Below are 27,790 nucleotides of genomic sequence, written 5' to 3' on the forward strand. Positions count from 1 at the left end.
GAAGCTGCTCTAATTGCTCTATGGGCAGAAAAGTGTGGCATAATAATAACAGCAATAGTGTTGATGTCATGGCTACTAGCTGTTCATACCCTTTATCAGGCATACTGCATGTCAGCCCTGAATGACTAGAAAGAAAATAAGAAGAGCCCGGCAGGATCAGGCTAATGGACCATCTTGTCCAGCATCCTGTTCTCACAGTGGCCTGCAAGATGCCCATGGGAAGCCTGCAAGGAGGACCACAGCACAATAGCCTTTCCTCATAGGGAAGTTGCTCCAGCCCCTTGATCATTTTTCCTGTGCCTTTTCCAGGTTTACAATATTGTTTTTCATGTACAGAGACCAGAACTGCGCATGTATTCCAAGTGCAGTTGCACCACAGAGTCATATCATTCCATTGCTATATTGGCAGAAGTTTCCTCAGTGAGAAGTAAGGATGGGGGAGAAATTCAATTCAATTTGCATTTAACGTTGAATCGATCAAATCCGCACTTTCTGAAACAATATAAGAACTGAAACACAGCCATCCTTCAAAATGTGCACATATCCAAATTTTACAATGTGGTTCTTCAACCAACCAATATATACAAAAATGCATATATTAAGGGAATGTGTGCAAAGCAAATATGTATTTGTGAAAATAACATACACAAATACATTATATTAGGAGGCACTGATTGCAAAAATGTGTACATGAGTCAAAACTGCATACAATGTGCTTATTAGGAGGAATCCTCACTAAAATGCAAAAGAATTTTTCATAAGAATTTATTTTTGCAAATTTCTGCAAAAATCTGGAGATCTGAATTTAAGAATGGAAAAATGAGAAACTGAGAGAACCAAAACTGACAGATCCTTCCATTCCTAGTGGAAAGTAGGAAAGTTGGAAATTCCTCTTTAATGTTTTAAATGGAGGAGGCTATCAGAACTTGATCAGGGCCTCCCTGTCCCCCAGCTATGCAGAAGGGACCTGATGTAAAGGAGAGGTGACTGTGTGTGTGTGTGCGTGTGTGCATGTGCATGTGCGCACATATGTGTACGTCACTGTGTTACCATGTGTGTCTATAAGCTTGCATGTATTTGTTAGAGAAAAAACAGAAAAGCAATTTTGGGAGGTAAATAAAAATGAGATACTTAGATTTGTTGAAGGATGCTTCTAGAAGGGAGCTGAATTTGCAAATGGGTTGTTTTTTTCTTACTGCATTTCCTGTGGAAAAGATAAATCCATATTAAATGGAGGAAAATATTGACTGGCATTTTGATGCCAGTGACATCATGTGGATTCTGCAAAATTCTTGCACAAATTAGGAGCACTGCTCATGCAATAGACACCCCTCCAGAAACACCCTAATGCCACCTAAAGTCTTCATGATAAGATTTGAACCAGGAACTTTTTGGTCCACAGCTCATACTATTATCCAGTACAGCACAACAACTCTTACTGAGTTCTCAGTATATTCACACTCCAACTTTTGAAGGCACCATGTACTCCAGGAAGTTTATTTTGCAAGTGAGAAATAAAAAATTGAAAAGCTTTTGCTTTCTGGTGCATCTGGTTCACTTAATTCATTTAGGGCACAATCCAACTGCTAGTTATACTGGGCTAAGGTGAGTTGGATATGGGAGACCTCATGCTGAGCTGGCTGGGTCCCGGTTCAGCCAGGCTATCCAGCAGAAGTCCCACAGCCTGGCTCAGCCGGTGATGAGCAGAGACCGAGCCTGTTCAACTGGAGGGCCTCCAGGGAAGCCCAGTCCAGTGTAAGGGAAGCCGGTGGAAGCCAGCAGATGGCCTTATGCTGTATCCAGGTCCCGTTCGGCTCCCTCCTGCAGCCCTCTCTCACAGCAACATGTATGCCAGGAAAAGGGGTGACAGAAGGATTTTTTTTCTTTCCGCTGTGCCCTGCCGGCACAGCCAGCATCTTTCCCTCCAAGAGGCCTCCAAGAGGCAGCAGGATACAGTATAGTGGCCCCTTCCGCCAACTCCACCTCCACAGGCTTCGCTCCCACCAGCCTCTGACAAGTTGGAATGCTCTGTTGGTAGCAAACCTCCTCCATTCCTTCCCCACATTCCTGCCTTTATAATACTAAATGGGCTAAACCAGTGAAGCGTTTTTCATAGATGTTGACAAATATCTGCAATGCAAACACTATTATGAACATTGTTAGCAGGAGGTGCTATTATCTATAGCCTAGATTCCATTCCTTTAATATTTTACAATTCAAGGCAATGTTTGAATTAAACCTCAATTAAGTATCGGTTATCCAAGCTTCAATTGCATTAGCAGGGCATGATCAAAAATTAAGTGAGAGGAAACAAACTTCTCTTCAATTTTTAAAACCATTTCATTTGGCTCCACATTTCTTTTTTCAGAGACTGGAGGAAAAAATAAAGGCAAGTAGAGCATTGTGGTCCAGCAATTACACAGAAAGGATCTTGGGCTTGGCTCCAAGGCAAGATGTCCCTGTTTTCTTTTTGGTTCATTCAACCCAGTTACAAATTGGGGTTAAGGGACAGCTTTATCAAAAATTACATCTTGTTCAGCACTGCCTGGTTTCTTTGTGTATCTACAGTAAATTACTGGTGTCTTTCAGACCTATTTTCAAGGTAATGTTATGCTCACCCCAAGCACTGAGAAGTTCCAGGGGTGTAGCACTGATCTACGTTTAGTTCCCTTTGGAAGGAGGCAACTGAAGGCTTACTGACATTTTGTAATATTAACTTTTATTTACAAATATACAGGTTGAGCATAGGAAAGGAAAGATTGGAATTGTGGGAGAAGAAAGAGAGCAAGAATGTGTCAGAGTTCAAAGATGGAAAGAGAAGAAGAGAAAAAGAAAGACTGTGGGAAATTACCAGACAACAAGCAGAAAGCATATTCCAGAATTTACATAGCAAAAGCTGCCTGCTGAATCAATGCATGCAAGAGATCACAGTGGGAAAGGTCAGCTAGGGACATGGCAAGACCTTATCCTGCCTGCCTAGCATTATATGCAGTTGGTCCTGGGGGAGTTGTGGTTTTAAATGACCCAGCATGCTGCTTTCCACAATATCCTATGGAAATCCCACAAGCAGGGCATGAAGGCAACAGCCCTCTCTTGCTGTTCTCCAGGGAAGATATTAAGTGGCATACGGTCTCTGATCCTGGAAGTAGTATACAGGCAGGATCAGCTTTACAGCGCACGGAGAAGGACATTCACTCTTTCCTCCAACACCACTCGGTGAAGTCATGTAGAGATTTGGGCTACTTTTTCATTCTGGGTTCTATCCAAAGTGTTGGTTCTTCCAAGTCCTAAAAGGATTGAGACTTGGGTCCCATAAGTATAATCTTTCGCAGACCCTTCCTGCCATGCACTCCAATCAACATCTGACATCCTACTCTAGGTCAGCATAAAGGGCAGTGTGGCACCAATGCTTAATTTATTTATTTTAACCATTTTTACAGAGTACTTTACAGACTACACGTAAGGCAGCTTACAACACAAAACAATACATCACTAAAATAAGTTTTTAAAATGATAACCCTTAAAACACAGTAACAGCAGTATTACAAAACATCTCACTGCAGAGCTAAAACATTGTAGACTTGGGGTGGCATTTAGCTAAATCTTCACAGTAGTGCAATGTTATTTCCTCCATCTCCTCCATCTCCTCCCCCTGCATGCATCCCATGCAATCCCCCAATCTGCTCTGGAGTGTTGGGGGAAAACCCAGAGCAGATTTAAGAAGAATGCAGTGGGAGGAGAAGGGAGAATATTATTTATTTATTCATTCATTCATTCAAACAAAAGCACTAAAAACACTGTAAAATATCATAAAAATAGACTTCAGAAAATATTAAAACATTGCAACCATTAAAACATATTAAAACAAAACATCTTTAAAAACATTTTTAAAAGAGCTTTAAAAACATTTAAAAAGAAAGTTTAAAAAATATTAAAAAGCAATTCCAACAGAGATGCAGACTGGGTTAAGGTCTCTTCTTAAAAGGCTTGTTGAAAGAGGAGGGTCTTCAGTAGATGCCAAAAAGACAACAGAGTTGGTGCCTGTCTAATATTTAAGGGGAGGGAATTCCAAAGGTTAGGTGCCACAACATTAAAGGTCCACTTCCTATGTTGTTCGGAATGGACCTCCGGATAAGATGGTATCTGCAGAAGGCCCTCACCTGCAGAGCACAGTGATCAACTGCGTATATAAGGGATAAGACAGTCTTTCAGGTATCCTGGTCCCAAGCTGTATAGGGCTTTATACACCAAAACTATAACCTTGAACTTAGCCTGGTAGCTAATAGGTAGCCACTGCAAATGTTCTGTAGCGGGGTGACATGTTGGCAATAACCTGCTCCAGTGAGCAGTCTCGCTGCTGCATTTGGCACCAGCAGCAGCTTCCAGACCAACCTCAAGGGTAGCCCCACATACAACACATCACAGTAACCCAATCTGGAGGTTAGCAGTGCATGGACAACAGTGGTCAGGCTAGCCCAGTCCAGAGACATCTGCACCTGTCTTACCAGCCGAAGCTGGTGGAAGGCACTCCTAGCCACGAAGGTCACCTGGGCCTCTAGCAGCAAAGATGGATCCACGAGCACCCCCAAACTATGGAGCTGCTCTTTCAGAGTGAATACGACCCCATCCAAGGCAGGCAACTGATCAGTTATCTGAACTCGGGAACCACCAGCCCACAGCATCTCCATCTTGCTAGGATTGAGAGTCAGTTTATTGGTCATCATCCAGCCCACCACTGAGTCCAGGCAGCGGTCCAGAGCTTTCATGGCCTCTCCTGATTCAGATGTTACAGAGGGATATAGCTGGGTATTGTGAGTGTACTGCTGATACCTTGCCCCAAATCTCCTGATGACCTGTCCCAGGGGCTTCATATAGCTGTTAAACAGCATTGGGGACAAGATGGTACCCTACGGCACCCCTCAGCATAACTGCCAGGTGGCCAAAAGACAATCACCCAATGCTGTTCTTTGAAAATGACCCTGGAGATAGGATCAGAACCACTATATAACAGTGCCTCCAATACCCATCTCACCCAGTCAGCCCAGAAGGATACCATGGTCAATGGCATCAAAAGGCACCTAGAGATCAAGTAAGAATAATAGAGTAGCACTCCCCCTGTCCTTCCCAAAAAAAAAGGTAATCCGTCAGGGCAACCAAGGTCGATTCAGTCCCATAATCAGGCCTGAACCCAGACTGGAATGGGTCAAGATAATCTGTTTCATCCAAGAGTACTTGCAATTGCTGTGCCACAACCTTCTTAATCCTTCCCTGCCATTATATATTAGATAGGCGCCATCTCTGTTATCTTTTTGGTGCCCATTGAAGACCTTCCTCTTTCAATAAGCCTTTTAAGTTGAGACCTTATCCCAGTCTGTCTGTGTTGAAATTGCTTTTTAAAATGTTTTTAAACCTTTTTTAAGAAAAGAAAAACCAATAGCTTTGTGCATACCATGGACTGCGAAAAAGACCAATAATTGGGTGTTAGAACAAATTAAACCAGAACTCACTAGAAGCTAAAATGAAGAAACTGAAGTTATTATACTTTGGACACATAATGAGAAGACCTGATTCACTAGAAAAGACCATAATGCTAGGAAAAACATAAGGGAGTAGAAAAAGAGGAAGGCCAAAGAAGAGATGGATTGATTCCATAAAGGAAGCCACAGACCTGAACTTACAAGATCTTAACAGGGTGGTTTATGACAGATGCTCTTGGAGGTCACTGATTCATAGGGTCGCCGTAAGTCGTAATCGACTTGAAGGCACATAACAACAACAAAAAGATGTTTTCAAAGCTTAAAAAAAATGTTTTTAAAGATGTTTTGTTTTAATGTATATTAAAGTCTGTTTTTATGATGTTTTAAAGTGCTTTTGTTTGCCGCCCTGGGCATCTGCTGGGAGGAAGGGCAGGATATAAATCAAATAATAAATAAATAAAATAATAAATAAAGTCACCTTCCCTAAGAAGGGGGTATTTGTGACTGGGCAAGAGTTATCACAAAGCAATGGGTCCAGGGTGGACTTCTTTAGGAGCGGTTGAATCAATACCTCTTTCAGGGTGGCTGGAACCACTCCTTCCTGCAACAATGCATTGACCACACCCTGGATCCACTTGGTCAAACTCCCTCTGCAAGCTCTAAGAAGCCAAGAAGGACAAAGATCGAGAGGACACATCGCTGGTGCATCATCGCAAGCACTTTGTCCACGTTATCAGGCCGCATCAGCTGAAACCATTCCCAAGAAGTTGCAGCAGATGTTGCACTTACTGTGAAGGCATCTGGCGACTTTCTCCTATCATTCAGTTCACTGCACAGGCTCTCACCCTGCACAGGAACTGCACTGCATTGGGCTACAGTAGATGTGGATAAGGCATCAAGATTGCTGTGGAGTCGAGCAACTCTACCCTCAAAGTGCCTTGCAAATGATTCACAGTGGACCTCCAAAGGGTCTAAAACTCCTTTTGCTGGAGTTGATGTCAACAGATCCCTGCCACTACAGAAAAGCTCCACTGGGTGGCTACTTGAGGATGTGATGGCAGCAGAGAAATGGGCCTTTGCTGCCCTCACCCATGATCACTGAACTTGGGGTGGCATCACCCATGTTCCTCCTTACTAAGAGTCTTCCTAAATACCTGATATGAACCCAACAACAGCCCACCAACAAAACCTACTTGAACCAATTATCCCAGTAGGCCTCTGAGAGACAGAGCTGAAAACAGACAGACCCACTCAGTATATTTTTCACACAGGGAGCATCTGCTCCCCCCCATCTCACACCCAGGGAGGGCCAGCCTTCTGCCAGTTACAGTCTCTTACTTTGAAGGCATCTGGCGACTCTATCCTATCATTCAGTTCACTGCACAGGCTCTCACCCTGCGCAGGAACTACACATGTGCCATATACCCTCCCTACTGCCAATCTCCTCCAGATTGGTTTTTAAAAAAATAGAAGGGGTAGCACCCTCTCCCTCACCTCCGGGACTCCCTAAGGGAATCCTCAAGGGGAGACTCCCTTTGGTGTTGTCCCTTCTGTGGCGACCCTACCCTAGGGCAGCTGGGCTTTTATGCCCCCTGACCCAGCCAGGAGCTGATGCAAGAGTCTGCAAGATTGACTGCAGTCTCTCTCTGGAGTCAGGGTCAGGCAGGAGTCCAAGTCCTTACAGCACTTACCAGGGACTTCAGCTGCCTCAGAGACAGCAACCCAGAGGAGCGAGCAAGCAAGTACCCAGATGCTCAGGTACTCACTCCCAGGGCAGTTCTTCTCCAGTCCCCCAGTGCTGCAGCTGTTATTAAATTTATATCCTGCAAACAAATACACTAAAGCACTCTGAACATCTTGAAAGCAAGACATTAAAATATATTAAAACAAAGCATCTTTAAAAACAGCTTTTAAAAAACAGCTTTAAAAACATCTTAAAAAGCAATTCCAACACAGACACAGACTGGGATAAGGTCTCTACTTAAAAGGCTTGTTGAAAGAGGAAGGTCTTCCATTGCACAAGGAGAAATCCTTGCACTAATGGAACATTTACTTTAGAGCTACTTTGAGCGCAATCCCTTTAAATTAAATTAACATGCCTTCCCTAGAGACACTTGCCTGCCCCCATCTTTGTTTTTTTTCACTGCCTAATTACCACGACTTTATAAGAGAGGCCTTTTATGGAGGCTGAGGACTCCTGGGCTGCTTTCATTTATGTGGCTGATCCCCCTTTTGTCAACTGTTTTCTTGCTTGTTTTTAAGATTACTTATTTGCCTTTTACAATAAGGTCCCATCTCAGGGCAGGTTACCACCAAAAATATAAAAAAAAATTAAAATAATTAGAATTCTAAAATGTATAAAATCATGCAAAGTGGAACAGAGCTCTTTCTGTTATTTTGAGTATTGTGCTAGTGTATATTGTTATTATTTCATTGTAAGCTGCTTTCAATTTACACAAAGAAAAGTGAATTTTTTAAAAAATAGAGAACTAAAATAAATAATATAAGGTAGAATTTTAGAGTTGGAAGGAGCTCTAGGTCTAAGGCCAAAAAAGCAGAACCATTCACCTAGGGATGGAAGAGAAAATCTATTTGTTTTACATTTAAAGCCAAATCTATCAAATTTATACTTTCCAAAACAATGAGAGATCCGAAACACAGCCATCCTTTGAAATTCGCCCTTTTCTGAATTTTGTTCAAACCAAACAAATGTATACAAAAATGCATAAATTAGGGGAAAGTGTGCATAAAATGCATATATTATTGAAAATAACATATAAGAATGCATTATGTTAGGAGAATCTGCTGGCAAAAATGTGTACATTAGTTAAAATAGCATACAAAAATGTGTTTATTAGGATAAGTTCACACAATAGTGCTAAAGAATTTTCATGAGAATTTTTTTAAAAAACTCAAATTGCTACAGAAATGTGGGGAACTAAATATATTCCAGCCTTTCCCAACCTTTGGGTCCCCAGATGTTGGACTACAGTTCCCATCAGCCCCAGCCAGCACTGCCAATGGTCAAGAATGATGGGAACTGTAGTCCAAAAACATCTGGGGACTCAAAGGTTGGGAAAGGCTGGAATACAAGATTGAAAACAAATGAGAAACTGGGAGAACTCTTCCATCCCTACCTACCTGTATCTCCCCCTTCACTCCCATCGTATCAATCTAGTATATCTGAATTGCATGGTGTAAAGCAGCAGTTCTCAAACTTTTTTGGTTCTCTGCGCACTGTAAAACATATAAAACTTTTCTGGCGCACTTCGTGTACAAAATTAAAAATATTTTAATATATTTTAAACTATGCATAAAAATAACTTATAGAAATGGTTTTCTTCTCATTTTTAAAATATACTTTCATAATATTTGTGGCACATCTAGTCACCTCTTGTGGCACACCAGTGTGCCGCGGTGCACCGTTTGAGAATCACTGGTGTAAAGTAATGGATATAATTCTAAAAACATATATTTATTTATTTATTGGATTTATTAGACGCCCATCTGGCAGGTTGTCCCGCCACTCTGGGCGACGTACAGTAAAAATATATAATACACTCAGTATAAAAACATATACACAGAAATTAAAATCAAAACTAATAACTGCAAAACCATATCAATTGTATGAGATTTTGGCTTGGAATCAAGGAGTCTGTTGGCATACACAAGTGATCTGTATGTGCTAGGGGGCTTTCCCACTCTTTTTTCTGACCATGGCTGTTTGTGCTGCATTGATAGCTGCCCCTGAATTTTTTCAGAGGAAATGGGTCAGCAGCATGCAGGGACTCATTCAGAAAGTGGGGGGAGAGACTCAGAAGTCACATCATGTTGGTCTCTGTGATGCCTCCTTCCCTGGCTCTCCCTGTCAGGTTCCTACCTGCTCGTGGTTACTGCCTGTCTCTAGGCACCACCAGGGACTCCACCAGTCCGGACCGCACTCTCTTATAGTTTACCTATCCGCTCTAGCACAGATCTCAACAGATCCCCCTGCTAGGCAACCACCAGTAACGTCCCAATACTAGTATTCCCAGAGACTCTGAATACTGGTATTGTTATTCTCTTCACCGCTGCCACCATTTGTTACAGTTCCCCTTCAGCCTTGGTCATTACCTTACCCTCCCTTCTGGTCTGTGAAACCCCAGCCAAGGATCAGGCCTTTGGTAAACCAAATTAAGTATTTATTAAAGATAACAAAGCTAACAAGATTAACAAGATTTCTTCTTAAGGCACATAAGCATATGGTTTTACTCAATACTAATCCGAACTCCACCTCCCTCCTTCTCCACGCTCTCCTGGCAAACAACTCTCTCAAACCCCACCAAGCAATCCACTCTTTCTCTTCTTCCCCCCAGATTCCACTCTCACACCTCCTTTTATACATTCAGCCATTTTAAACACTCAGCCAATCATCTCGGATTCTACTGCCCATTCACTCCCCCTCCTCTTTCACTCCACTTACCATGTATCTTCTAAAACAACAACACTTACCATATATACAGTAATATAGGAACATCACAGTCTCCACATGCCTCCTTTTGGAAACAGGCTTACAGAGATAGCCATGTGCATATTAAAAATGTCTACAGATTTTTCACCCACACCTTCAGCACAGTTCTATTGCATTGTGTTGGATCTGCTCTAAATTGCAGGGGGTTGACATAGTTGACCAACGATGCATCTATTTTTAACCATGTTGCATTAAGATGTTATTGCAGAAATCCCATTTGTGATGTCAGAATTCTACCTCTCAGTACATTGCTTTGAATATTTTATTCATGAAGCCACAAGAACAGATGTTGCAAAAGCAAGGCTTTTCCCTGAAGCCACAACTCAGGGGGGAGCAGATCTGGGGTAGCTGAGTATCTCTTCTAGCAAGATGGAAGTAATTGGTTTTCCAAATCAATAGATTTTGCAAGAACAACCATAAAAAGGACAGTTTCAACAAACAGAGCACAAAGCTGTTCTTATTCCAGGAAAGGTTACACCCTCAATGGCAATTGCAGAAGAATCTGCCATCAATAGTTATAGAAATATTTCCCAGAGAAATATGCGTGAGAAATAATTTTTCCTTGACTTCCCTTTTCTTCTTATATCATGTGATATTCCAAGCTCTTTCTAGTCCAACATCTAATTTCAACACAATTTTCAGCAGAACCACTTGCAGTACATACAGTCAATGTGCGCTTCCTTCCAGTAGTGGTTGTGTCGGGGGGAGACAGGGAGGGATGAGATGGTTCTGCAGTACAAGACAATGTGGTCAGTGCTGAGAAACTGGTGTATGATGTCACCTTGAGACCCCCTCCTCCAACAACTGGTTTAGCCTTTTCATTAAGAAGGCAAAGGAGTAGGAATATAAATGAAGTGGCACACATGTGGCACTTAAAAAAATAAAAAAAGACAGACTGTCATGCTTGAAGCAGAAAGGTCAGTAGCTGAACCAGCATTCAGTTCAGTGGTACCCAGTTTGTGATTCAAATTCCAAAGCCAGAAAGAAGATGGGTTCATACCACGACACAGGAACTCTCTACAAATTCTCCCTTGCTATTATAACAAACTTCTCCAAACTGGAGGAATTTAATGCTGCCATAAAACCAGATCAAATCCTCACACAAATCTACTTCTCTCCATACAGCTTTTGGAAATTCACATAGACCATATTATCTGCAAAGAAGTAACACTTTCTCTTGCTGTTTCTGTTGAAGGCTCTTGAGGTCATCTGCAAAGGGGTGAAACCTCTTAATGTTTTTGCCTCAACTCACAGCAGCCAGTGCTAGGGCTGTGCACAGATACTCCCCCTGATCCACCCCATGGCTGTGATGCTGGGGGGAGGTGTATCAGGCCAACTTGCTGTGGATTGACCCAGGGGCCACCTGCTCCGCCTAGGAGCTACTTCCATAAAGGTGCAGGGGTGGGGCTAATTGAAGCTTTAAAAAACCCTAATTGAACATATAACTGGGAGGGAGGCAGAGGAAGGAGATGCAACATTTCCCCCCCCCATGACTGAGAGCAGGGTCAACTCTGTGTGGTGCTGGTTTTCAAGAGACTTTCCTCCAGGAAAGCCCCTTGCAAAACAGCACCTGTACCCTGCAGGATCGCTCCCTCACCTCCCTCTTGTACCCCATGCAGTTTAACATGTATATGGGAGCAGTCATCAGATTTGGGGTGAGGTGTCAGCAGTATGCTGATGATACCCAGCTCTACTTCTCTGTAACATCTGAATCGGGAGAGGCCATGCAAGCCCTGGACAACTGCCTGGACTCGGTGGTGGGCTGGATGAGGACCAATAAACTGAGTTTGAATCCTAGCAAGATGGAGGCGCTGTGGGTTGGTGGTTCCCGAGTTCAGATAATTGGTCAGTTGTCTGCTTTGGATGGGGTTATACCCCTCTGAAAGAGCAGGTCTGTAGTCTGGGGGTGCTCCTGGATCCAGCTTTGTTGCTAGAGGCCCAGGTGACCTCCATGGCTAGTAGCATCTTTTACCAGCTTCAGCTGGTAAGTCAGCTGTGGCCATTTCTGGACTGTGATAGCCTGACCACTGTTGTCCATGCACTGGTAACATCCAGGCTGGATTGCTGTAATGCTCTCTCTGTGGGGCTGCCCTTGAGATTGATCCGGAAGCTGCAGCTGGTGCAAAATGCAGTGGCGAGACTTCTTACTTGGGCAGGGTATGGCCAACATGTCACCCACTGCTGAAAGAATTGCACTGGCTGCCCATTTGCTACCAGGCCAAGTTCAAGGTTTTGGTTTTGGTTTTGGTGTACAAAGTCCTATACAGCTTGGGACCAGGATACATGAAAGACCATCTTATCTATTATATACCCAGTCAATCACTGTGCTCTGCAGGTCAGGACCTTCTGCAAGTACCATCTTATCAGGAGGTACATTCTGTGCAACATAGGAAACGGACCTTTAGTGGGCAGCACCTACCCTGTGGAATTTCCTACCCTTAAATATTAGACAGGCGCCTTTTACATAATTATGCCACAGTGGATAGTGAGATGAAATAATATATCACATAATTAATATGTAAATTATTTTACATAATTACGCTACAATGGATAGTGAGATGAGATAACATAATGACAACATATCTCACATAATTAATATGTAAATTATTTTACATAATTACACCACAGTGGATAGTGAGATGAAATAATATCTCACATAATTAATACTTACATTATTTTATATAAATAAGCCACAGTGGATAGTGAGATGAATAATATAGTTTTTGGTGGAAAATGCAGTGGAACAGAAACCATTTTGCATGTGACACATACAGCACAGAATGGGAATGATGCCCTCTTACATCCCTACTCCAGATGTTGTTGGACTACAACTCCGATCATTCCTGACCCTTGGCCATGCTGACTGGGGCTGATGGCACTTAGAATCCAACAGTCCTGGGAGAGTCACAGGTTCCCTACCCCAGTAGATGCTACTTCTAGGATCTGGGGTTTGGTATGACATGCTCATCCACCTATGAAGAAAGGACTCATGGTGACTGGGATGAAGATGTTCCAGAATCATCTAGTGACAGCACTGAAGTTCCTAGGAGGAGAGATGAGGAAGCTCCATGCCTGGAACTCACATTGCTTCCACTTCTGACTAAGCAGTGCATCTCCCAGATATTTTCAGAAATTGATATCACTGTGAAGTCTCACAGAACTAATCCAGGGTGGAGAGAGAAATGGCACTGTAATTGAATATGATGTCTCCTAAAGAGCCGCAGAAGCCAGAGACAAGATGTGAGGAGAGGGTCTGGGGTGGGAGAGAAATTTGTCCAGCTCACATATTAATGCTTGCACTTGAGATTTCAAATTTGAATTAAAATTGCATTCTGCCCCCATTCAAAAGGCTATTTTCTCTTAGTATTAAATTTTGTTCCATTCTTTTTAATGGCAACTATAAAAGAATAGTATTGTCGACACATTATCGCAAGCATGAAGACAGGAGCAATGTGAATTCATTGTGCCGTCCTGCCAATTTTCTTCCCAGTGTCACAAAATAACTCCCAAAATTACAAACATAAATATACAATCATTGTTAAAATTTACTCTGAGAAATGAAAAGCTGATGCACCGACAGAATCAAATTGTGGAGATGAACTTGTCTATTGAGATTTCTCTTCAAATAAATTATTTCACAGTGGACAAAGGGCCTTCTTAGTGGTTGCTCCAAAACTCTGGAACTCCTTCCCAGGGTAGGTTCATCTGGCCCCATAACTAATGACCATCTGGTAGCAGATAAGAATGTTTTTTTTTTATTTAGACAGGACTCTGGGCATCGTAAATATGGTGCAATTTGTTGAATTTGCTTTTACTGGTTTTATTGATGTATTTTACCAACCTTATTTTTATTATTTTTCATTTTGTATTTTATTGTTCTTTTATTGTAATTTATTGTTTTATTTTATTTGGATTTGTACTGATTGACATTTGATGGAAAGGCAAGTTACAAATTTAACAAACAAATAAATAATATTCAGCATATGAAGACTTCTGAGTTTACAGGACCCGGTTTTAAATGCTGCAGATTCTCAGAAATCTGAGCAACAAAATGTACACAGTTAATTAGTTCACAGAGGTGTGGTTGCAAGTGAAAATTGGGCATTTTTATGCAGACCCTAGGCATATGAGTTTACGAAAATCAATCCAATGGTCTTGTCTCATTAAGAAATCTGTTTTGGATCAAGCTGTGTTAATGAAAAATGCACAAATGAAAGAATTATGGCTTCCTTAAAAGTCCCTTCAGGAAAAAGTATTAACAAAACTGCCTTGTAACATCTGATCTCTAGAAATTCACACAATGTTTGAACTTTAATGGAAGTCATTAAAGATGTCTCTGAGCATGAATGGTTCATAGGTCATTTTTGCTTTCTCCAGATGTACAAATGAAAAATAAAGATGAGCACCAAAAAATAAAGATGAGCACCAAAGTAATGTCCAGTGATATATTTTATGCTCATCATTATATTTAGAAAGGAGGGAGCTGTAGACCCATTGCACTTTCCCAGTTTGGGGGAGACAAGGAGAGCTGCTTACCTTTTGGGAGCAGTGGTGCCATATAGGCAGGGCTTTAAGGCACACATCTGGGGCCCCATTTAGCAGGATGAGCAGGAGGGTCCCCAAATTCAGCAGGGCTGGCTTACCACATTTTGAAGTAGTAAAGTAATTCATATCACCATCTAAAGAATGTAAGGGAGGAGCACAAAACCATGAAGTCTAGCACTGAAAATTACTTAAGTGCAACACTCTTTGGGAGGCAAGAAAACTAGGAAGTCAGACCAATGGTTCATCCAGCTCAATACTGTCTACACTGACTGGCAGTTGCTCTCCAGGGTTTCAGACAGGAAATCATTCCTAGCCTTATCTGGTGATGCCATGGGTTGAACCTGGGACCTTCTGCATGCAAAACAGATGCTTTACCATGGAGTTGCAGCCCTATATCTGCATAGGCTCCGCTATGTGTGCACAACTATTTTGGAGGTATATTTGAGAATAATCAACTGACCACTCAGCTGCAACTCTTGTCTCCAAGGAAAAACATCACATCACAAATGATCTGAGACAATATAGGATAGCGGTTGCCAGTCTTTTTGGGTCTCTGGGCACATTTGCAAACTGGAACAACCGTTATGACCACCACATACTCTGCAATTCAAAGAACCAGAAGGACGATAAGCCTACCCAGCTATAGTATTATTTACACATCGGCACCAAGGTGCCAGCAGCCAGACAGAGGGGTATAAAAATAGTGCCAGATGACTCAAATGTGGTCAATAAAATATTTATTAAAATCACATTTGGATTGTTGTTCCTGCAATAGCTAAAGACATTTTTATTTTGCTGGGCCTTTGGGCAGTAGTAGCAGATGTTAATTATACTGTTCATCAGAGATGAAAAATACTGTAATGGAGATTGTTGACTCTGGTTTTAGCAATACAAATTTTATTATATGGGCACAGACCTGGTAAAAGCAAAATAAAATGCCAGAATCCTACAATTTCTAACACCAATAAACATATAGTACTTATACAAACTAAGGACAGGAACAAAGCAAGATACAATTAGATTAACAAACGCTTTTTATGGGTCTGTGCAGAAGAAAAGAGGAATCTAGCAACTGTTCACTTTATTCTTTTGTTTGTATCACCCAATAAGTAGGCCAAATGCAATTCAAAAGTCCTTCCTGGATATTTTAATAGGATGGGAGTAAATGATCTGTTTTGATCATCTCGGTAAAAGTTGCACACACAAAAAAGACATGTTAATGTTTCTGTTTCTGTTGACACATCATCACAGGGTCAGAGCCATTTGTTATACAGAGTGCCCCCAAAATGGCCATCCAGTGCAGCAGAAGGGAAACAATTATATTTAACCCTAGAAAAAAATCAGCCAACATTTGGAAACAGTCAGGTTATTCAAATAACTGGCATGGCCTTTAGAAAAGTCCACAGAGAAACCAAAATGAATGGGGGAGTAGATGACATCAGTAGAGGCTGGTCCATTAGGGTGTATGGGACACTGCCCCACCAACCTCAATCTGCCCCCACCTGCCTGCCTTCTTAAATATAAACAGCCCAGGGGGTGGAGCTGTCTGTCAGCATCCTTTTCCTTAGTCTCAGTGTTACCCTTGTGGAACTCAGCAGGGTGGAAGATGGGGACAAAACTAGAATTAGTTGGCTCTGCCTGTCATTTGATTTGGCTCCTCCTACTCTTGGCCCCCCTGCTGTACAATCTACCTGTCCTGAAGGGTCCCAGGCTTCACTGGATGACATCATTTAATCCAGTTTGGAAAGCTCTGGAACCTGCAAGCTTTCAGTTGTACAGGCTTTCAAATAGAAGGCTTTATATGTTGTGTGTCTCCAAACATACTGAGGAAGGAACTGCCATATGTATCAATTGCTTTTGCTCAGCCAACTGGTGGTATTCAGAGTTCAACTGAGATGTTGTGGCTGCTGTTGAAATTCATTTGTTATGCATTCTATATACGAATCATAGAATGATAGAGTTGGAAGGGGCCTGTAAGGCCATCGAGTCCAACCCCCTAAATGCAGGAATCTAAATTAAAGCATATCTGACTGGTGCCTGTCCAGCTGCCTCTTGAAGGCCTCCAGTGTTGGAGAGCCCACTACCTTTCTAGGTAATTGGTTTTGTTGTTGTACAACTCTAGGAAGTTTTTCCTGATGTTCAGCTGAAACCTGGCTTCCTGTAAATTGAGCCCATTATTCTGTGTCCTGCACTCTGGGACAATTGAGAAGAGATCCTGGCCCTCCTCTGTGTGGCAACCTTTCAAGTACTTGAAGAGTGCTATCATATCTCCCCTCCGTCTTCTCTTCTCAAAGCTAATCATGCCCAGTTCTTTTAGTCTCTCCTCATAGGAGTTAGTTTCTAGTCCACTGATCATCCTTGCTGCCCTCCACTGAACCCCTTCCAGTTTGTCTGCATCCTTCTTAAAGTGTGGTGTCCAGAACTGGCCACAGTATGCAACATGAGGCCTAACCAGTGCTAAATAGATGGGAACCAATACTTCACATGATTTGGAAACTATAATTCTGTTAATGCAGCCTAAAATAGCATTTGCCTTTTTTGCAGCCACATCACACTGTTGGCTCATATTCACTTGTGATCAGCAATAATTCCAAGATCCTTCTCGCATGTAGTATTGCTGAGCCAAGTATCCCCCATCTTATAACTGTGCATTTGGTTTCTTTTTCCTAGGTGTAGAACTTTGCACTTATCCCTGTTAAATTTCATTCTGTTATTTTCAGCCCAATGCTCAAGCCTATCAAGATCACTTTGAATTTTGTTTCTGTCTTCCAAGATATTAGCTACCCCTCCCAATTTTGTATCATCTGCAAATCTGTTAAGCATTCCCTGCACCTCCTCATCCTAGTCATTAATAAAAATGTTGAAGAGCACTTGACCCAGGACCAAGCCCTGCAGTACCCCACTAGTTACCTCCCCCCAGTTTGAGAAGGAACCATTGATAAGCACTCTTTGAGTACAATTCTGGAACCAATAGTGAATCCACCTGATAGTTGTTCCATCCAACCCACATTTAGCTAGCTTGCTAATCAGAACATCATGGGGCACTTTGTCAAAAGCTTTGCTGAAGTCGAGATATATTATGTCCACAGCATTCTCACAGACTACCAGGAAGGTTACCTGATCAAAAAAATAAGATAAGATTAGTCTGGCAGGATTTGATAAATCCTTGATAAATCCATGCTGACTACTAGTAATCACTGCATTGTTCTCAAGGTGCTTACAGACTGACCGCTTTATATTCTGTTCCAGAATTTTCCCAGGGATCGATGTCAGGCTGACTGGTCTGTAGTTTCCAGGGTCCTCGTTTTTGCCCTTTTTGAAGATAGGGACATTAGCCCTCCTCGACTCATCCGGCACTTCACTCATCCTCTACGATTTTGCAAATAGTGGTTCCGAGAGTTCTTCAGCCAGTTGCTTCAATACTCAAGGATGCAGTTCATCAGCCCTGGAAATTTGAATTCAGTCAAAGTGATTAGGTATTCTTTGACCATTCAGTACTAAGCTCCAATCCTGCCCTTTCACATTTTTCAGGAGGGTGATAGACCCTCTTTTGGGAGAAGACTGAGCCAAAGTAGAAATTGAGCACTTCTGCCTTTTCTTTGTCATCTGTTATCATTTTGCCATCCTCACTGAGTAGCTGTACCATCGTTTCTTTTCTCTTTTACTATGGATATACCTGAAGAAAGCTTTTTTGTTACTTTTGGCATCTCTCGCTAACCTCAGCTCATTCTCAGCTTTAGCTTTCCTGACACCACCCTTGCAATTCCATGCTACCTGTCTGTACTCTTCCTTTGTGGTCTGGCCTTCCTTCTTCCTATCTGTGTCCTTTTTTTGTTTTCAGGTAATCTGTAAGCTTTCTGTGAAGCCACACTGGCTTCTTCTGCTGTCTTCCCTCTTTTTTCCTTGATGGAATTGTTTGCCATTGTGCCTTTAGAATTTCCTCTTTTAAAAACTCCCACCCATCTTGGACTCCTTTTCTCATTAGGGTCACTTGCCATGGAACCTTACTTACCATTGTTCTGAGTTTATTAAAAACGGCTTTCCTGAAGTCCATGGTACATATATGGCTACTCCCAGTTTTTGCTTCCTTTAAAATCAAGAACTCTTGTATAGCATGGTCACTTTCCCCCAGAGTTCCCATAACTGCCACTTTACCTACCAAATCATCTCTGTTGGTTAGAATCAAGTCAAGGATAGCAGATCCTCTAGTGGCTTCCTCCACTTTCTGTAGGAGAAAGTTATCTCCAACACAAGTCAGGAATTTCTTGGAGAGGCCATGTTTGGCAGAATTTGTCTCCCATCCAGGGTTGCCAGGCTCAGGGCCTGAGACTGATCCTGTATCTTTAGGAGAAGAGAAAGTCAGCCAAGTGCAGGTGTTCTTGCAACCCTGTAATGGGAAAAACCACAAGGTAGAATTCTCCCTTTCCCTGCACAACTTTTAAAGGTACAGAAGACCTCTTGGAGGCCGGGCCTGGTAACCAAGAGGTCTTCTGTATCTTTAAAAGTTGTGGAGGGGGAAGGGAGTATTCCACCTTGTGGTTTTTCTCATTACAGGGTTGCAAGAACACCTGCACTTGGCTGACTTTCTCTTCTGCTAAAGATGCAGGATCAGTCTCAGGCCATGAACCTGGCAACCCTACTCCCAACAAATATTGGGGTAACTGAAGTCCCCCATTACTACTACATCATTCCTCCTCGAAACATTGGCAATTTGCTTTGCAAAAGTTTCATTCTTGTCTTCTCCTTGATTGGATGTTCAGTAGTAGACTCCAACTACCATGCTCCTTTTATTCCTTGCCCCATTTATTTTAATCCAGATACTGTCAGTGGAGCTGCCTAGCTCATCCTGAATTTCTGTGCAGAGATATATATTTTTAACATATAATGTGACTCCACCTCCCTTTCTATTCCTTCTGTTCTTTTTGAACAACTTATATCCTTCAATTGCTGTATTCCAGTCATGGGAGGCATCCAACCAAGTTTCCGTTGTATGAGTAAGAGGGCTATGGGAGTCCCTCTTAGGAAACAAGAATTAAAGAGATCTGAACAGCGTGTGAATTGATAAGGTCCATGATCCACTGTAAAGTATGTGAAAGTTGTAGAGCTAGCCAACATCTCCTAGATTATAATGTGCTAGTTTAAGCTGAAATGTCATTGGGTCAAGTCCCAATGAGTACTTTGTTAAGGGTGCTGAGAACTGTCAGAAGACCTCTCACAGAGCTACAGTTACCAGCATCCTTAACAAACTACTGTTCCCAGGATTCTCTGGGGGAAGCCATGACTATTAAAGTGATTTAAATATGTGCTTAAAGAACTCTTCAAATGTATGGTGTGGATGTGACCACTATTTCATATGCAATGAGAATACAGTTCTTTTTTCTGTCAGAATCGCTAGAATGCAACTTTTCCTTGTTATCCAAGACTTGATTGGATCCATGATGATTGTTATGTATTCTACACCTTACATTAGGAAGATGCAAGTCCACCCAAGGTTTAAAATCCAAAGAGAAACATGATTACGTCCTTTACTGTTTCCAGACTAGCCTGAGACTTAATCAGACTCAGTTGGTCCTTGAAGAGAGCAAAATTGTATTGCATCATTCCTGACATTAACACAGTCCCCATTCTTTTGTTCCATGTGTATAACAAATGACTTCCACATGTGTTCCATTTTTATTGAGCACATCATAAGATTTCATTGTCACTAGTAATTACCTTGCTTTTACACTGAACAGTTACGATCACTATAATTTTGTGGAGGGGGATGGAAGGAGAGGAAGGTCAGGATACCAGCCTTTTGCACTTCTTTGAGGCGTGGAACTTGGAAACTTTGACAAAGCTTTATTCCATCACACACATGTATAAAAATCTTACTTTTCAGACAACAAACATTTCATAGAATATTTGTTTTCCTGGAATCTCCTACCCTCAGGAAAATGCTTCCTCTGGAAAATCTGTGTGTGGGGGGGGGATGCAAAGCAGAAGAGAGTTCTTGTGATGGGATTGGAAAGTTGTGAACAGAGCAAACACTCTAGAAGCAGGCCTAATGGTAGGTTTAGAGAGGCCCTTATCTCTTGACAAACTGAACTCCTCATTTACTGTGACCTCTGCCCTGCCTGTATACTGTGGCACAATGAAAACTGGACCAACAACATGCATAAATTCATTATTTTTAGTAGAGCGTCTATTTTACACACACACAGAGAGCCCCTGAACATTTGAGGTCTTAGGTATATCTTGCCTTAGTTTCAGGAGATCCAGCCTCGTCTTGAAAGACACTTGGCCCAGGGCAATCTCATTTGGGGCCCTCCTGTCCCCTAAACGTAAATCAGGCAGGTAGCTAGGCTGAACGGTAACAGGCTGTTTCCATAGAGAAATGTAAAGGGAATGTGTAGACCTGAATGAAAGCAGAGGAAGGGGACATACACTCAGTTGGGGTAGAGGTTCTTACTGTCAACAATAATTTATAAGACTCTTCTCACCTACCCTCAGTAAAATTATACAGCAGTTAGGGAAACAGCCCAACATAAGGTAGTTCTAGACACCACTTCTCAAGGCCAGCCCAAGCCATTTTGCTGCCTGAAGCAAAGGACAAATTGGCACCCTCTCCATCATGCCTCTTACAAAAAGCCGACAGGGCTGGCAGTTAATTCTCATTTCAACACTGATTACGGAAGAGTGTGAGACCACCACACCTGAGTGCAAAAGGCAAGGTTTAGGGGATGCAGGCCACACTGCAGGGCACAGTTCTGCCCTTCCAACACCTTGCTGGTGCTACTTGCCCCCAGCATCTACTGCCTGAGGGGGCCACCTCACTTTGCCTAATAGTAGGGCAAGCACTGCTACTTCTTCAATCCTAAATGAAGCAACAGTTCAGACTTATTACACAGCCACAAAAGTGGTAGTATACTATAGTCAGCATGGATTTTTCACATTCCACAATATTAAATTGAAAATACACCCCATGCCATTCTGATGCTTCCCGTAAACTCATTTCAAAACAAAACCTTACAAAACTTATAGTCCTGAACTCAGAAACGCTTGCTTAACAACACTCTCAATCTTCATGGTGATACACAAAACAGTCAGAGAGAATCAAGAGTTCAAAGTGTAAAAAGAGAGAGAGAAAAACCAGACCCCTTTTGGACTTTTTTCTGTCAGAGTTCTCATAATCTGTTGAAATTAATTAAATATCAGAAATTAATTAAATATCAGAGTACCTGTAATCCTATTACTGACCTTGCCCCATACTCTGTCTTTCATCTTATTTAAAAGTTTAAAAAATGCCTGGCTGATTATTAATTAATTTAAGAAATTTTGGCTTGACTGAATAATGTCAGGCATGCTCAGTAAGACTCCACTGTCAGTGTTCTAAAAGCCAGACTCATAGCTGCTTGGCTTGCCTCACAGGGGGCCACACCAACACCAGACTTTGATTTCACTTGAGACAGTCATGGCTTCCCCCAAAGAATCCTGGGAAGTGTAGTTTGTGAAGGGTGCTGAGAGGAGACTCCTATTTCCCTGACAGAGCTCCAGTGACCAGAGTGGTTTAACAGTCATCCACTCTGATTGAAGCTCTGTGAGGGGAACAGGGCATCTGCTAGCAACTCTCAGCACCCTTCACTAATTACACTTCCCAGGATTCTTTGGGAGAAGCTGTGACTGCCTAAAGTGAAATAACAGTCTGATGTGGATGCAGCCAGGGACATCTATTTTTTAAATTGGGGTGGGAGGCTACATGTGCCTGCTGTAGAATAAAGAGGTGGGGGAAACCCTGAGAAAGAATGATATCATTCGCAATGTTTTCCTTTTGGAAAGGAAAGGGCCTTCCCTTCTGCTCAGTACACACCCACCCAATCTCCTCCCCTTCCCCCTTCCCTTCCTGCTCTACTCCTCCCCCAACCCCTCCCCCATGTCAGTTTCACTTATCCTAAGCATGATTGCACAGGAGTAAATCCCACTGAAGTCAAAAAAACATGCAAATGATCAACCCTGCCCTCCCCTCCTCCTTCCTCCTATCCCCTCCCTCTTGACCCCTTCCCTTCCTTCACCCCTCTCTTCCCCTCCCCATCCCCTTCCAATCCCTCTTTCCCTCTCTTCCTCCTTCTCCTCCCCTCCGCCCTTTTTATCCTCCTCCCCGATGGTCAGTGTTACCTATCCTAGGACTACAACCTGGGTGACCAGGGTTCAAATCCACACACAGCCATGAAGCTCACTGGGTGATATTGGGCCAGTCACTGCCTCTCAGCCTCAGAGGAAGGCAATGGTAAACCCCCTCTGAATACCGTTTACCATGAAAACCCTATTCATAGGGTAGCCAAAAGTCATAATCGACTTGAAGGCAATCCATTTTCATTTTTTTACAGTTGGTATGGGCACTTTAAATGCAATTCCACTATAGCAAAAATGCCCCAACTGCACTGCGAGGTTGGCTAGGCTGCAATGCATTTTCCTTATACCCTCTCAACCCACCCTTGAACTTAGGTCTGCAGGTTTTACCCAGGCCCCATCCACACTATACATTTAAAGAAGTATCATACCACTCTAAAAAGTCATGACTCCCCCCAAAGAATCCTGGGAACTGCATTTTTCTAAGAGTGCTGAAATTTGTTGGAAACCCCCTGTTCCTCCCCTGAGAGCTGCAATTGCCACAGTGGTTTAACTATCCATCCCTCTTCCCAGGGAATTCTGGAAATTGTAGCTGTATGAAGGGAATAGGGGGTGTCCTAAGAACTCTCAGCACCTGTAACAAACTACAGTTCCCAGGATTCTTTGGGGGAAGCCACGGTTGTTTAAATGGTATTTTAGTGCTTTGACTGTATTAGTGCAGATGGGGCTCTGGAAAAAGAGTCAAATATAAAAGGGAAGCCTCCCCAGTCATCACTGAGTGATAAGGCTGTGACACTAGTGATTAGCCAAGCCAAACAGCTGTGAGTCTGGTTTTAATAAACTGACAGTTGTTTTTTACTGAGCATGCCCAACGTTATAATGGACTTCAATGTTAAGTTATTGAATTAATTAAAAATCAGCCAGGCATTTTTTAAACTTTTAAACTGCAGAAGATGAAGGTCAGAGTATAGGACAAGGTCAGTGACAGGATTACAGATACTCTGTGAGCATGGCTGATTTGTAATGAATTTCAACAAATTATGAGACCACTAACAGAAAAAAGTCAAAGAGGGGTCTGAATTTTTTTCTTGTTTTACACTTTGAACTCTCAGTTCTCTCTGACTGTTGTGTGTATCACCATGAAAACTTAGAGGGTTGTTAAGCAAGCATTTCTGAGTTGAGGACTATAAGTTTTGTAAGGTTTTGTTTTGAAATGTGCTTATGGGAAGCATCAGAATGGCATGAGGAGTATTTTCAATTTAACATTGTGGAATGCGAAAAATCCATGCTGGCTGTAGTATACAGCCACTCTTGTGGCTGTATAATAAACACAAGGTAATCAGTATATGTTAGCAGCCCCCTTAGAATCACCCTCCCCAAAGCTGCCATTTGCTTCGATATATTGCCGCAAGTTGCCATGCTTAATCTTACCTTATTTATTAACATAAAATAAGTACAATTTTACAACACTAGGACTAAACGGGTCATCTTAGAAGAACATATTGGAATAGGATTGCCATATTGCCTTGTTTGCCAGGTTTTACCCAGATTCTTTCCATGCCACCTGGTGCCCGCTTAGTCCATTAGGTGGCCCAGATTCCCAGCTTTCACTTGTTTTAAAAAAGCTAGTCTCTAGCCTTTGTGGATCCAGAGATAGAAGGCAAAACGTGGAGGCAGTTTTCTGCCCATTCTGCGCAGACTTCCAGTACAAAACATTTAGAGTTTTCACCGTAGAGATGACCAGGGCTTTAGAGTGACGCCAGTCTCCATCCATAAAGCCCATAAGCCTACGTCACTTCCTTGCTTTTTCTTTTAGAGCTTTGGCCAGTGCACATGCTGCCCATGAGTAATTTTTTGTTGCTATCACAGCAACCCTTTGCTTGGTCAGGTTGCTATGGTGAGTCCAGGGGATGTTGTTTCTCGCGCATGAGCCGAGTTGTTCCATGGGCCCTGTGTGTGTGTGTAAGACTAGCAGCTCCTGAGTCCCGGGCAATGTTCAACCCAAAGGAATCAATGTAAGAACATACAGTATCACACCAGTGTGCTACATAGACTTTGATTCATAGTTTATAATAACATTCTCCTGTGTAGTACACTGCTACAAATAGCATTGATCACATATTATAGCCATTCTGCTCCTGTGTTATCCTATAGGTTTTTTCAAACAGAGCTAAAAAGATGAGGAGTAAATATTAAATGTAGAGAGACAAAATATATATTTTTAGAGAAACAATAAATGTGTTGATTACTGTAGTAGAATATATGATCAGATTGTCTCTTTAGATGTACTTTTAAATGTACTTTAGATGTGCATTTTGAGACTAGTAAACTTGTGTTATTTACAGTGCAATCCAATAAATGTCTACTCAAGTAAGCTCCATTGGGTTCAATGAGATTTACTCAGTGTATTGGATTTTATGTTTGTTAGATTTTCTATATATATTTTTAAAAAAAGAGACAGAGAGAGAGATGTGGAGTAATTCAAATAGATTTTGTTCATTTTCTTTCACAACCTCATACTGAGGATATGATTAGAATTTCCCTGGAATATATTGTTATTGTTCCCAGTTAAGGCTATTCTGCCTGCCTCATTTAGCATAGATGTTCAATGTAAAGTTTCACAAGTCAGTGCCAGATATTTCATATATTTTACAGTCTTCCGTACAGACCAACATCACAATATTGCAATACAGAATTTGTAAGCTACAACTAGGGTTGCCAGGTTCTTGGCCTGAGACTGATCCTGTATCTTTAGGAGAAGAGAAAGTCAGCCAAGTGCAGGTGTTCTTGCAACCCTGTAATGAGAAAAATCACAAGTTGGAATTCTCCCTTCCCCCTGCACAACTGTTGAAGATACAGAAGACCTCTTGGATGCCAGGCCTGGCCTCCAAGAGGTCTTCTGTATCTTTAAAAGTTGTGGAGGGGGGAGAGAGAATTCCACCTTGTGGTTTTTCCCATTACAGAGTTGCAAGAACACCTGCACTTGGCTGGCCTTCTCCTAAAGATACAGGGTCAGTCTCAGGCCATGAACCTGGCAACCCTAGCCTACAACAGATATTAAAGAACTATAAGGAACAAAATCAGCATGGAAATATTAATTACCAAGTCAGACCAGTAGCACAATGAATTTAGATCTAGAACTTATCTTACAGTATTTCTAAAATTATTATTTGAATTTTGACTTGTTTTTAACAGCGGAAGGGCAGGAATAAATCTGTCAGCTCTTCACTGAGACAGCAGTGTCGGTTGGGGTGCAGGCAGGGCTGGAGATTCCTTGGTAATTGCCAGGCTGTAAGTCCTCAGCTGGCAGCTTGGCTATAAATCTGCCAGGCTAGCAAGGAGGAAGCAAGATAAAGGCAGAGACCATTCAAAGCTTACGTGCCAAGCCAGAAATCCAGAAGAGACGTCAGTGAAGGTCCGGGTCTAGTTTGCCGAGAGATCAGTCCAAGTCAAGGTTCAGGGGATAGGAAGACACACAGTGGTCACGCCTGACGTTGTAGTCAGCAACAAGCTGAAGCCAAGGTTTGACTTTTAAGGAGCAGGTTTGTCAGCAGGTGTGAGCCCTCAGCATTTTGGCCTTAAGTGGACAGGCCTGCCCCTCTTCTGCCTGACCTTCTGTTGTCTATGTTCTGCAGGTGAGGGGGGAGTATCCTGTTCACTGTGTGCGTCTGGCTGAAGGGCTTCAGCTGTGTCTGGGGTGCTCTGCAGCTGAGGGGGAGAAGGAGCTGGGTTCTCAGGAGTTTCCTCCATTTCTCCTTCTGGGTCTGCTGCTGTTACTCCCGAGTCATCCTCGTCTGATGAGTCCTCTGACGGGGCCATGACAAAATCTTCTTAATAAATAAATATTCCATAGTATTGGAAACTAAAGTCTAGGCATTTAAGGCTGAAAATGTAAGGATTTTTTTTTAAGATTCCTCATATCCTCCCCCAGTTTTGGTGGTAATTACTAAGCACAAAAACAAAACAACTGGACAATGCAACCATTAATATACTTAATTTACATAATTGCATAACATGCAAATTAGCCTGCCCGGATTTGTGGGACTGGAACATTGCAACCCTATATTGGAACAAAGGGAGCATTTGAAAAATTCCAATCAGCACAAACATATTTGGTTATTTACAGAAGACCTTACAATAAAATTCTTGCCAGACTTTAATCTTTCAAGTTTAATCATTAATCTTATCATTATATCCTTTAGTCTTATCGTTATATCTAGGAGTGGGGCACCTTAGGCCTAGGGGCCAAATGCAGTCCTCTAAGCCTCTCTGTCTGGCGCTTAGGATGCCCCACTGCACCGCACCCCACCCTCTCTCCTCAGCAACACCATTTCTTTCCAGGCCACACCCCTCACTGGCCCTGCTTTGCACTCTCCTTGAGTGTTCTTGCCTGGTTCGAATGCAGCCAAGAACTCTGATAATGCTTCTCACTTACCTGAATGGAGGACAGAGACATGTGTGTGTAAAAAGTAGCTTCCTATACAAAGGTGAAAGTTACATTCATTGTTCTGTCCATTTTGGCCCCTGCCCACCACTGATATGTGGCCCCCAGTCCAGAAGGCTTCCCAGAAGAGGATGTGGCCCTCAGGCTGAAAAATGTTCTCCACCCGATTATATCAAACACATCTTGCTCAGCTGCTTCCTGCCTTGGTGTTTATGCAAAATGTAGGTGCTGTTCTAGTTGCCTGCCTGATTAAGTAAATGCTTAATTTAATTGGGAACTTGGAGCAAACTGAAACAAATTGAGGTGAGCACTGCAAGGTCAGTGGATGGCATTGCTCTCTTTTTCTTCACATACTGATTGTGCTCATATCCTGAAGCTCTGGAAGTGGTTTACATCAATCCCAGAATAACTTCTGGTTGGTCACCATTAAATCTTATTAAACATTTGGTAGAGAAGCAGTACATTAAACATTTGACTGTTATTTGTGATTATTTTTCTGGGAAACAAAAGTCAAATATTGAACATTGTGATATTGTATTGATTCTGATATCAATACATGTTTTAGTTAGTTAAAAATTGGGTCCTGAAACAAAATCTTGTGGTGTGGAGTGCTTCCATTCAGTGTTCACATCTATTCCATCCCTCCTTCCCCAGGTTTTACTTTTACTACCATCTCCAGTGAATCAGCAACAATTCTGTGCTCAC

The sequence above is a fragment of the Rhineura floridana genome, chromosome 7, assembly GCF_030035675.1.
Source record: "Rhineura floridana isolate rRhiFlo1 chromosome 7, rRhiFlo1.hap2, whole genome shotgun sequence".
NCBI classification, from domain to species: Eukaryota; Metazoa; Chordata; class Lepidosauria; order Squamata; family Rhineuridae; genus Rhineura; species Rhineura floridana.